General features: G+C 55.5%; 1 protein-coding gene across 16 annotated transcripts in view; it reads left to right on the top strand.

Moving 5' to 3' along the window:
• Pitpnm2 (phosphatidylinositol transfer protein membrane associated 2) overlaps nucleotides 1-12,684 on the top strand; it is a 133,570-nt gene that overhangs the window by 35,757 nt on the left and 85,129 nt on the right. The window lies entirely within an intron of this gene.

Below are 12,684 nucleotides of genomic sequence, written 5' to 3'. Positions count from 1 at the left end.
CCTACACCATGGCGCTGCCTGTGGCAAAGCAGAGCTCTTCCCTCAAAGCCAGGAATGAAAGTCAGGAGGAGAGAAATGGGGTGGGGTCTCTTTTCCCCTCTGGAGGCAAGTCCCCAGTGTTCTCAGACCTCCCAGTAGACCCCAACTCTCAAACATATCTAACGTCTCTCAATGATAATACGATAGTACAGTCGTTCAGGATGTTCAACAAACTGCAACGTGAGGCCTGAGGATCCAGCTTAGTGGTAGAGCTTTTGTGCCCACCACTACCAGAGCATTGCCTGGCACGCGTGAGGCCTTGTACTGTCAGAGGGGGGCAGAGGGGGGAGGGGAGAGGGGGACTCTGAGAGAGGCTGTCTGGGACTGACTGGGGAATAGTGGAGGAGGGAAGAGGCCAGAGAGTGAAGAGGGCGTGGCCTTATAGGTTGGTGTGAAGGCCTTGACCTTGACTTTGAAGCCATGGAAGTGTTTGGACAGTTGAGGACCAGGATCAGTGGCTGCTGCGTTGTGAACAGGCTGGAGGGGAGGGAAGAAGCAGGAAGAGCATGGGGATGCTGCGGTGATGGGAGGCGTGGGTGCTTGGACCTAGGAGTGGCTGTTGAACTCCAGGTCTGTCTTCAAGTAGACCTGGAAGGACTCTTGGAGGCTTTAATCCACATTTAAAAGAGGTTTCTTGTAGCCTTGGAGGGCCCAGGAGACCTTCTGACCTGACTTTTGATGTAACCTGTGGGGAAACTGAAGCCCAGTAAAGGAAGTTTCATGTCCAAAGTCAAGCTGGTTAGTGACAAGAGTTGGGAGTCTGGAATCTACGTCCAGTCGTTGGCAGCTGAGCTGGGCGGTCCCTTGGAGAAGGCCTGTGCAGCCATATGAGCCACAGGCGACAGGGCCGGCCCCACACTGCTGCAGCTGAGCAGTGGGTCTGCAGTGCCAGCATCACCGTGGGTGGCGTCCTCTGCTACGGACAGGGCCCCAGGCTTTCCACGCGGAAGGTTCTTGGCACTCCGGCCTTGGGCAGCTCTCTCTGGACCACTGCCCAAGATCCTGACTCTCGTTGGATTGCAGTGTCTGTGATAGCTGAGGCCTTGGGCAAAGCCAAGCCAAAGCTCACGGTGCTCTTCATTCAGCTCTTACTGGGCTTCTGCTGAGGGAAGGGCAGAGGCCAGGGAGAGACCTTCCTGCCCCCCAGGAGCTGACGGGTCAGCCAAAGTGTGTGTGGTAGAGGTGGGGCAAAACGTTCACGTGTGAGGCAAGTTCAAGACTGGCCAAGGTCGGGATCATTGATCTAAGGAATGAAACGGCCTCCCTGTCCCCCAGACACACCAGTATGTACTGCCAGAGCTCACGTCTACCATGGTCTCCTCTTCAGTCTTTGCCTTCACCTGTTGCCATAAAGGGACACAGGAGGCCAGCTGTGTCGCGGAGAGTGGACATTGCTGACAACCAGGAGGACCTGCTGTACTCCGGACGCCATTACTCTTCTGCGTCTCCTTGCTGTTTCTTTGGAAGGGGCTGTGGTTGCTCACTGTGTTTCTAATGACAGCCTTTACAGTGCTCTCTAGCCGGTGGATAGAAGAGGTCTGTGCTGTGCCCTGGGTCCAGAAAATAGGACCTGGGTGTCCTAGACCTGGAGAAGGTAGAGGAGGTCTTGTTTCTGTTCTCTTGAGGAGGTGTGAGTCTGTAGGCCAAAGTGGAAGCAGGCCTCCAGTTTGATTTTCCTTCCCTTGTAGTATTTAACTCGGGCTGTTCCGTTCGCCCTGCACAGACAGTCCAGGAGAAGCAGCATGGGGATTGCTGGCCTTGACTGCTTTCCAGACCGCCTCTGGCACCTGCCCTTTGCTCTGGTGAGGAGCCTGGCAGTCACAGGACCTGGCTAAGAACATGGAACCACAGGCAGAGCAACAGGGCCAGGTACCCGGTGGGGAGTGGCGGGGCAGCCAGACTCCAGGCATCTGTGTACAACAAGCTTCTGGAGAGCCACTTGCCGGCGCCCCCTGAGGATGGAGGGTGAGGGCAGTAAAGCAACCAGAGACACTTCGTGCCCTGAAAACGTAGCCAAGAGGCTGAGCAGAGTGGCATGGTAACTGCACTCAGGAGGCTGAACTGAGAGGATTTCAAGTTCAGTGCCAATGTGGGCTGCTCTGCTTCCAAGCAAAGCAAAATAAAACTCCAGCAAACAAAACCAAAGGACTGTGGGGCTGTGAAGACACACCTCTAGCTCCCTCCGCATCCTCCTGCAGGCTGCAGCCCCCCTGTACAGCCTCCTCCTGTGCTGGCCTGCAGCATCTGACATGTTCTGCCCAGAGGCCCTCTGCTGTTTCTGCTGGGACTCTCAGGTTTAGACTGTGCTCTAGGACCCCTGTGCCTGGGACCCACGGCTGGGTGCTGTTCCCCACATTGTGATAGCTGCAGGACTTACCCTTCCCTTGGCTGTTGTCTGCCTATGAAAAGGGCTTACCGATTTACCCCTGGGTTGAGGAGTGGCCTCAGTAGGGCAGTCGTTAGGCCAGCATGAATTAAACGTGCCCCGTGCTGGAGCTGTGCGGGAGGTAAAGAGAAGCCAGGGCTGTGTTGTGTGGGGCTCGAGGGGAGCCATCCTCTCCTCTGTCCGGAGAATGCTTCCCGCAGGGTCTGAGCTCCCCTAGATCCCGTTCTCCTTCCTAAGCATTGCTCATTCCAACGACAGATGACCTGGGGAGATGGGTCACACTCATTCCCCGCTACTTCACTGCAGAGGAGGAGTTCAGAGAGTGCACTGGGGACCTGCTGCGTCATCGGCCACCCAGGACTGGCCTATCAGATGTCCCCTCAAGGCACATCTGAGGTCACAGGTGTCCATTTTTTAATAGCTTACAAAGGACTAGTTTTCAGTAGGAACTTCTTTTGGTTGATTCTCCCCTTTCCCTGACTTCCCCTCAGCTCCCTACCCTTCACTGTCATCTGCCCTTTGACCCCAGCATTCTTCCCTTCCACCGGAAACAATAGGCTTGAAGGGGTCGAGGGGGGGTACTATGGATGAAGGGGGAGTGGGGACACAATGGATGTGGTGGGGGGGGGATACAATGGATGGGGGGATACGATGGATGAGGGGGATGATGGATGAGGGGGATACGATGGATGGGGGGATATGATGGATGAGGGGGACAATGGATGAGGGGGACGATGGATGAGGGGGATATGATGGATGAGGGGGACAATGGATGAGGGGGACGATGGATGGGGGGCACAGGTGCAGATTTGACCCCCATGGACAGTGTACACTTGAGAAGGATGGCAGGAAGGGGAGCAGGAACACTGGCCCGGAGCTGGCGCTGCCAGGCCTTCAGCAAGTGCCTGGCTAAGAGCCTTCCTTCACGTATGCACACTGCCTGAAACACCTCGGGCAGTCCCCTCAGGTCTCTGTGCCTCACTTTCCCCGTCTGTGAGAAGAGGCAGTATCAGGGCTTATGTAAGTCCCTGAGGATTGAGCAGGTAAGCGTCTGTGGAGTCCTGGGACCACACTGCACATGCTGGCTGCTGCGATTGTTCCAGGCCCTGCCTGCTGGTGCTCTGTACAGAGCTGGCCTTTTAGGAGCGGCCTTTTCCCCTCTACCTCCCTCCCCCCTCCCTTCCTTCGGCAAGGTCTCACCATGTAGCCCTGGCTGGACTGGAATTCTTTATATAGATCAGGCTGGCCTTGAACTCACAGAGATCTTCCTGCCTCTGCCTTCCATATATAAAGTTTTCTTTTCTTTTTTTTTTTTTTAAGATTTATTTATTATGTATACAGCATGTATGTCTGCAGGCCAGAAGAGGGCACCAGATCTCATTACAGATGGTTGTGAGCCACCATGTGGTTGCTGGGAATTGAACTCAGGACCCCTGGAAGAACAGTCAGTGCTCTTAACCACTGAGCCATCTCTCAAGACAGGGTTTCTCTGTGTAGCTTTGGAGCCTGTCCTGGAACTTACTTTGTAGATCAGGCTGGCCTTGAACTCACAGAGATCCGCCTGCCTCTGCCTCCCTGAGCGCTGGGATTAAAGGCATGCGCCACCACCGCCTGGCTTATATTTCTTTAAAGGAAAAAAAAAAAGAAAGAAAGAAAGAAAAAAGCCTGCTGTGAAGCCTCAGCACTATAGGTATGGCCTCCAGCCTATAAGCAGGAAGGTGGGTCTCCTCCCTTGCTGCTGGCTCTGTTGACATGTCTCAGCAGAGCAGCAGCTTCCCAACCGCGCAGTGAGCAGGCTGGCAAGGCATTGAGAGATCACCCAGATCTGCCTCTGTCCTGGGCACCGCCCTGGTGTGGTGTTGTTGTTGTATAAAGACAGCTCTAGGTGAACATCAGGGTTGGAATTAGTTCATGTTTTCATCTGGCCGGGCAGTGGGATCCACTGAGGTGGAAGAATAGTCCTTCTGGGCTGGAGGGACAGATGTGGATTAGAGCTTGTGATTCATGGCTGGAGAGGCCGGAAGTGCAGCTGGAGCAGAAAGGAGACATCAGTTAGCTGCCTAACGGGGAAGATCTCCTAGAAGAGGGAACAAGTCAGCTGGGCTTTGAAGAGTGCAGACGAGTTTCCTGGGAGAGAAGGGAAACGCAGACAGAATAGCACAAAGCACACTGCCTTTAGTCCTCAAAGTTCTTGTTGTGCTTGGAGTTTCAGGAAGTGCCAGGTTGCTAAGTATAAGCTTAGAGGGTGGCAGGACAGAGGCTGGGCACCCAGCACAGGTGTCAGTAGAGACTTTGACACCCTGGGATTCAAGGAACTCACTGTCCTGTGGCATTTCTGTGAGCCTTGTGCACTTGCTACCCGAAGGAAGGAGCCTCGCTTCTCCGTCCACGTTTCTGACCTTACCCGGGCTCTCCGCTGTGATGGAGCCTGCTGACCCCTGCCCTGCCTGGACTTCGGCCCCTGGTTATGGTTCCAGCATACCCCTGAAGCTCCTCTTGGCCTCTTCCGGGCCTCTCCAGCACCCAGAGCCCAGTTTCTCAGAGAGCATGGCAGACCAGCCCTCTCTCCCCATGGAAGGACAGCATTTGTATGGGACCCCAGAGTATTAATTTTCTGGAAGAGCCCAGAATACAGTGCCATTAGGCCTTCAAAATGCTGAGCCTTACCCACCATGCCGTTGGTGATGGAGCAGGGGCTTGTCTCCAAACTGAAGGTTCAGTCCTTTGGACACTTTATTTCCAACTGGGAGGGCCTTGGCTCAACACTGAGGTTCAAGAAGAGGAACAGGGGCCCTTAGTCTCTGGCTAGCAGGACTGTCCATGCATCTTCTTTCCACTTTAGGTTAAAAGGTGTTGGGTATATAAGAAGCAGGTCCCGCCTCCCCCCCCCCCCCCGCCCCCCAGGCACATGAAGGTTCGATTTGAGGGTCAAGCAGGAGGCCTGTTCCCCAGGGTGGCAGTGACCTGCTTTCAGTGAGCCCAGACCCGCTGCCTTAGTTCTCCTCTCCTTTCTGAGCTGGAAGGTCTGCTCCGATTAGCACGCTGACGTCAAGAAAGCATGTCACCTTCGCTCTCCCCTCAGCCTGGCAGCTGTGATGTATCAGTTCGGACGTGTCCCCTGCCTCACTACAGAGGGCTAAGGCCAGCAGGGAAAGAGGGATTATGTTGTTCCCATCTGTCTGCAACTGTCTGCCCGGCCCCATCCAGCTGTTCCCCATCCCTACTGCCAAGAGGCAGATGTTGGGGTGAGGTCAGCCTGGGATCTGGGGACCTGCCCATCAGCTTCACGTGAATGTCTTCAAGGCTATTTCTGGCCTTGCCATTATCCCAACGGCTTCAAGTGATAAATATAGACACAGATTGAAAAGCCCCAGTGGCAGGCAGGCAGGCAGGCAGCATTGGGGGAGCGTGTGGACGGGGGCTCAGCTCTAAATAAGTCTGCTGGAACACCTCCCCAACCATGCCACCACTGCTGCTGCCAGGCCAGCAGGCTTGCATGTTGCGCACTCCGAGAGATCCACTCCCTCCCCAGCCCCCTGCCTGAGCACACTTGTTCCTGCGGGGTACAGGAGGGGTGGAGGGAGGTTCTGCTAAGGAGAGGGAAGGAAAAGCGTGCTGTATGTTGGGGGCTGCAGACAGCAGCGGGGACCGCCAAGGTCTTCTTCAGCACCAGGTGACCGCTGTAGAGGGACACGGCAAGTGGTCCAGCAGGAGGGTCCCGGGGACGCTACATGGGTGGGAAATACCTTATGCTAAGGCTGGTGGCCGGCCCTGCCGCTGCAGTCCCCTCAGCTTCTCGAGGTGTAGCAGAGCTGGGCAGGAAGAGGCCGGCCTGGAGGATCGCAGGGCCCTGGGCAGTGCTCCTGCTGGAGGCTGTCACCTACCTCATCTGGTGTTTTTCTTCTCCTTTTACCCCTCCCTGATCCATCCTCTTAGTGAGAGCACCGCTTTGTTTATCTCGGCCCACCCCACCCCCAAGTTCTCACCGCCAGACCCCAGGCCAGCTCACCAGGTGTCCTTGTTTGGGCTTGGACCGAGCTCACACAGGCAGGGATTCCAGCTGTTCCCTGACCTGTGGCTATGCCCTCCCCGCCCCAGCCCCCCATGCCTGTCTCCATCTTCCTGCCTTTCTTGGCATCCAGTGGTTCCTCTCCTTGCGCCTTCCCTTCCCTGTCTTTCCTCCTCCTCCTCTGCCGCCTCCTCTCAGCCAGAAGCAATTACCTGGGCTGCTGGATGGGGGGCTGTGCCGCACACACTCAGGAACGCTGCACTTGGGGAAAAGATAAAAGTCGGTAAGCTGGCAAGGATCCTGGGAACTCACCATGAAGAAAGTGCCATGGCCATGCAGTCCCCAATCATGGGAAGTGACACCCTGGGAGCCCCCTCTGTGGCCTCATTTAACAAGGGCTGAGCACTGGAGCATGCAGGCTGGGCCTGGTGAGAAGTGGCATGTATTAGTCCTGCATAAATAAATGATGCCCTGGGTGTTCTTGTAGATCGCAGGTGAAGAGTAGGCTGTCTTGTCTGAGAGTGGCTTGGAGGGAAGCCCTGTGCCATAGGGCTTCAGGGGACAAAGGAAAGCCCAGGACCGCTCTGGCCAGTTGAGTGGGCAGCACGTGCGTGCGTGGACTTGCTGCTCAGTCCTAAGTGTGCGCCCTGCGCACTCAGTCCTCCTGCCAGGATGAACCAGCCTGGCTCTTGGTTTCGAGGCACTCTTGAGCCACAGGAGGGGGCAGTTATATGCTTTTGTGATACCCAGGCGAATGACAGGCACTCTGTGGGAGCTGGGGCTTCTGCTCTTGTGCTGACATCTGAAGTGGGCCATAGAGAAGGCTGTTTGCTGAACACAGATGCGGGGTTGCGTATGCAAGGGAAGTCCTCCTGGGTGGAGGGGATGGCTGAGGGAGGCACCAGGGGAGGGGGGGGGCGTGTCTGTCATGGACAGCCTGGAATTCTGGCTGTGATGCCTGGTCAGGACTGTGCTGGGGGAAGCTGGACGGAGGGAAGAACCAAGTGGAGCCTTGTGCATGGTGAAGTTTAGATGTCACCTGAGAATGTAGGCAAATGTTAGGGCTTTTACTAGAGGCATGCCAGGTGCTGGTGTGTGTTAGAAGTTTCATTAGACTTGGTATGAGTGACAGGTTGGAGGCAGGGGAGGGGGGCAGACTGGTGACATTACAATGTCTTACTTTGTTGAGTACCTGGAAGGTTTTTCTTTCCTCTTCCTTATTTCTTTTCATGGCGGTGGGGGGGGGGGCTGTAAAATTGGGGTGTGTGCTCGTGGGTGCATGCCCGAGAGACAGTTGTTTGTAAGGACAGCAGTGCTGAGCCGCCATGAGCTGAAGCATGCAGGGGCTGTGACAAGCCTAGAGCCGTCGGTTCCAATTTGCTTAACTGTCCTCTTCAGGGGTGACTTTGTCCAGCAAGCCTGGCCCAGGCCAGTAGCCGGGCCTACAGCAGAGATAACCAGTCCCCCAGGGACTGGCCTGTGGCTCCCTTGACAAGCTCCCGATCCCAGAGTTGCACACTGCTCCTAGCACACACAGCCTTTGACTCCCTGCCTGCCAACTGGACCCATTCACCCCTGTGGTGGTGCAGAACCCAGAACTTCAGCCTCCAAGGAAAAGTGGATGAAGAAAGCATGCTATGTGAAGAACAGATAAACACATCTCAGGAACCGCAGAGCCCTGAGTGCAGACCAGACCACAGTCTCATGATGTAAATACTGTCGTGTGTGTGGTTTTGCCAGTGTGGACTGCTAAACAGGGCGATAGAGGAGACTGGGGTTGGCCATAGTTGGAGGCTGAGGACAGAGGTGGGGTTTGTGAAGAGCTGGTGGATGAGGAATCAGCAGCTCTGCTCTTCCTACGCAGACCCACTATCCAGCCCTTCTGGACTCTTCTCAGATGGGGAAGCTCATCCCCGGACGGGGAGGGCCACACACCAGGCACCCACAGGGAACCTAGGCCGCCCTGGCACCTAGGCTGTTGTTCTCCCCCGAGCAGGGAGGTGGGAAGCTCACGAAGTTGCTGGGGTATGGAGGAACCCCAGAGGCTTTCAGAGCCCTCTCTGTCTTGCTCCATCTCCCTCCTAGCCAGCGGTCTTGCAGTCCATGCTGCAGCTCGCTGTACAGTCCTGGCTTCCTTATCAAGCTGGCTCTTTCTACTTGTGCCTCTGGCCGAGCTGCGCTGTGGTCTGCATCTGCCTCCTGTGTCTAGGAAGACGGGCAGATGTGTTGCTGGAGGTCCTGAGTTTCAGTCTGAGAGAAGGCCACTCTGTGCCCTTGGGCAGTCTGGCACTGTCCCTCTTAAGCTTCCACTTGTGGTCCTGTAAAATGGGAATCCTAAAATATCACCCATCTGGAGTGTGTGCAGTTTTATATGAAATAGGGCAGGGCAGGGCAGCCAATACAGCCGAACTCACTGGCCAGTTAGCTGTCCCTTTAATGGTGACACAAGGCAGAAGCCGAGGCTCAGGAAGGCTGTGACTGGTCCCTGCCTGGCTAGGTCTCTTGCCTGCCGAGGTCCCCATCTCTCCCTGGGTTATGGTAGAACAGCTAAGAAGAATGGGAACAAGTCTGGTCGGAGATCAGGATCCAGCCAGACGACCTCGAGCAGCACTCCAGGCCGTGTCCTGGTCTGCACAAGTGGCTGAGGATGCCGCACACAGGCCGAGCCGCCTTCTGCTGGCACTGAGTGGGCGGCCGCCGCTTCATTCCTCCCTCACTGGGCACCCAGGGTCGGTGTGGTGCCAGCACCAGGAGGTTGGGGAGACTGCGAAGCCTTCTGTTTCTTTTCCTGCCCTTGCTTCGGCCTGACCCCCCGCTGGCCCAGTTTTAAGGATAGAGCTGGGAGGAACGTGTTCTAGGCTGGAACAGTTCTGGATGAAGTGGGGACACATCTCCTGCTGGCTGCCATCCTCCTCCTCAGCCGTCTAGAAGCTGGCTGGCCTGTGGACTCCAGGGCCCTGGCCTGGGCTTTGACCAAGTTCTTCTGTCTGGCCAGTGCAGATGGAGGGTGATGATTTATAGTGCTGTGAGGGAGAAGAACTCTTTCAATTATCAGCTTCCACAATTCCTTGCTTTATGGCCAGAGTTGAAGGCAGCTGTTTGGATAATGTCTCCAGAGCACTTAAGCTGGCTTTCCTGGGCCAGAGAAGACAATAGAGACCTTAGTGTCCTCACATGTGAGTCAGACGCACCAGATCTCAAGCTTTGGGGGCACATACAGGCCTTGGCCAGCTGCCCTTCAGGCATACCTAAGGATACAGGGCCCCAGACTGGGGCCAGTCAGGGTTGCCTCCCCTGGGAAGCTTCCTCTGAGCTTTCTGAGCCCAGGTCACCACCTCGAAGTCTGGTTACCCTGGGCTGATGGGCTTCAAACAAGACAAGTTCTTCTGGAAAGCACTGCCTAATTCTCATGGCCAGGCTGGCAGTCCACACCAGAAGACTGGGGACCCCCGGATGTGGTAGAAACGGCTCCATAGCCACCCCCCTCCTTTCCACACTGGGCCAGCCCAGCGGACTCTTGCTCAAATGACTAGAAAAGAGGGCCTTTGTCTCTGAGTTGAGGGGCTGGTCACAGGAAAGCAGGTAGGACTGACTTCCTCTGGCCAAAGCATTTGGGCAGTGTCAGCCCAGCCTAGGCGTGCTGGCTGTGTGTCATCTTGCACTCTGTCCCCCACTGGCCCTGCCTCCCCAGCTGCTGAAACTCTCGGGTGTCCTGTGCGGGTCGTAAGTGGGGGCAGGAGATAGCTGGCCCTGACGAGCACTGATAAATAACTGTCCGAGTCATGTCTCTGCTCGGTTGGCTGTTTGTCCTTGCTGCTTCTTCACAGAGACAAGAGTCAGCCCTGTCCATTGGCAATCCAGCTGTGTGCAGGCTAGGAGGGATCAAATATACGGGGGCGGGCGTCTGTCACACTTCTGCGGACCACATTCTGTCTGCTGGGTCTCTGGGCTCCATCTGGATCATTCCACAGAACTGACATCTGGGTGCTCTCCAGCCCAGCCCCAGCCCCAGGTGGGTGCTTCTGTGAGGGGGGTGTGAGCTGCTTCCCCAAGGGCAAGAGGAGAGGAGGTATGTGGGAGTGGAGGGTCTCTACCCAGAGTCACCTTCAGCAGTTGCCCTGGACTTGTGGATGGTTGTTTAGGGTTAGTTTGTTAATTCCTGAATTTAAAAATAAGCATTCTAAATTAAATATTTATTTAAAATAAATATTTAAAAATATTGAGATACAGTCACATACCATTCAGTCTATCCATTTACAATGCTGATCCAGGCATTGTTTAAAATGTTCTGAATTGTGTAACTGTCATCACGGTCAACTTAAAAACATTTCCATCACCTCACAAACCCCCCATTTCTCTTCAGACCCTCTTCCCCAGGCAACTGCTGGTCTGTGTCTGTCTCCCTCGGCTGGCTTGCCGTTCCTTGCCATTCCTGGGTGTTGCATTGAGATAGAATCCTGTCGTCTTGACCTCTGACTCTGGCGTCTGTCGCTGAACATGATGTTTTCATGTTTATCCTTGTAGCATGGATCAGTACATCATTCCTTATTTATGGCTGAGTCATATTCCATCGGGTGATCAAACCGCATTTGGTGGCCAGTGAGTTTTTGAAAGGATGACGATACATCTTAATACAGTTCTGAGTTAGTGAGGCAACAGGGGTGGGGAGTGGGGATGATAGGGGGGTGGGGAGTGGGGGTGGGGACACTGGTGAGGAATGTGACAGAAGCAGCTTCCCAGAGGCCCTCGGGGATCAAATTAGAGGCTGAGCCTGGACATCCTTTCTTACATAGCTGGTTGTCAGGGGACACTGGTGAGGCCTGTAAGGATGGGGTCTCTCCGGTTGCCTGGAGGTTCTCATTTTCTCTTCCAAGACACAGGGAGATCGTGCCGGTAGTGAGGACAGGCCTTATCCGGGGCAGACACAGCTAGCTGGGCCCGAGGAGACCACAGCAGGGGGTGGGGGCCCTGGAGCCCCTTCAGTTTCTCCTCTGTGGAGGCTCTGCTCTGAGGAGCAGATCGGAGGCCTGGAGGAGCCTTGCAGGCAGATCCGGAAATTGAACCAAGATTAGAGCCAGTGTGATTGATAACAGCCTAGGGATTAGAGGAAGGGCAGTTAAATATTTGTTTAATCTTGTTCTGATTGTCTGTCTTTTCAAACAGTGACTACTAACCATGTTTACTCCCTGCAGCAGTTGTTTTCTGGAGAATGGGGTCCTTTTTATTCAAAGGAAGAGCCCCTTTCCTGTTCGTTCTGAGGTCCAGAGGTACCGTAGGGGTCTCAGACATAGCCCTCACCTTCAAGGAGTGGCCTAGCCATATCACCCTCCATACAAGCTGAATGCTGTCAAGGGGCCTACTTCCCCTCCCCCCCCAACCCCTCAGACTCCAAAACAGAGCGAAAGAACAGGGAAGTCAGAGGGGTGCCTCAAGGACGGCTCTCGCTGGCTGGTGCCTCACGGAACCGTCACTTGTAGCATTGAATTCCCCTTGCAGTCCATCCCCTCGCAAGATGAGTGAGAGAAGAGGACACTGCCGTGTACGTGGCCGCACAGGCTGTAGGTGGACAGCATAGCTCAACCCTCCAAGGTCGTGGAGCAGCCCAAATGGTGGCTTGTCTTCTGTGAGAAACTTCAGGCCCAGTAGCCAGGCTCCTGTGGGCTGGGGACAGTAGGAAGGTGCATTCCTCATGAGTCAGCGCGGCCCACCTAGTGCTTGCTTTGCACGTGACCCGTCTGTGTTCCAGTCTCAGGAGCTCGAGCTGGCTCCCTGGGTGAATGGCGGGCCAAGTTCCGTCTCATCGACCTCAGCCGACTCTCACCACGCAGGGGAAGAGTTACTTGTACCCTGAACCACTAAGCTCTGGATGGAGGAGTTAGATGTATAGATCTGGTTGCTTCTTTCTTCCCGTAAGTGGTTACGGACAAAGTAGGGAGAATGAAGAAGCCCTCGGCAGCGCTCTCCTGTGAGACCAGGCGGCTCTGGCAGCTGGCAGGGCCAGTGCATCTGTCACCTGGGTACTGTCCCTCCGAGCAGCTGTAAATTGCACACCCCATGAGGTGGCACCTGCTGCCGCAGGTCACTCAGGCACCTCAAGCAGGTGGCCTCCTAATGAAGTGGCTCAGGACAGGGACCCTGTGGTGAAGCCAGGCACCTCTGCAGGGGGTGGGGTGGTCAGATAGAGAGGGGAGATGCTCCTGGCTGTTTCTGTAAGGCCACCCGCAGCTGGGCAGCCAGGCCATGGCAGCAG

Source organism: Peromyscus maniculatus, chromosome 23 (genome assembly GCF_049852395.1).
Source record: "Peromyscus maniculatus bairdii isolate BWxNUB_F1_BW_parent chromosome 23, HU_Pman_BW_mat_3.1, whole genome shotgun sequence".
Taxonomy (NCBI): Eukaryota; Metazoa; Chordata; class Mammalia; order Rodentia; family Cricetidae; genus Peromyscus; species Peromyscus maniculatus.
Note: the sequence above shows the minus strand (reverse complement) of the source record. Positions and strands in the feature narration are given on the sequence as shown.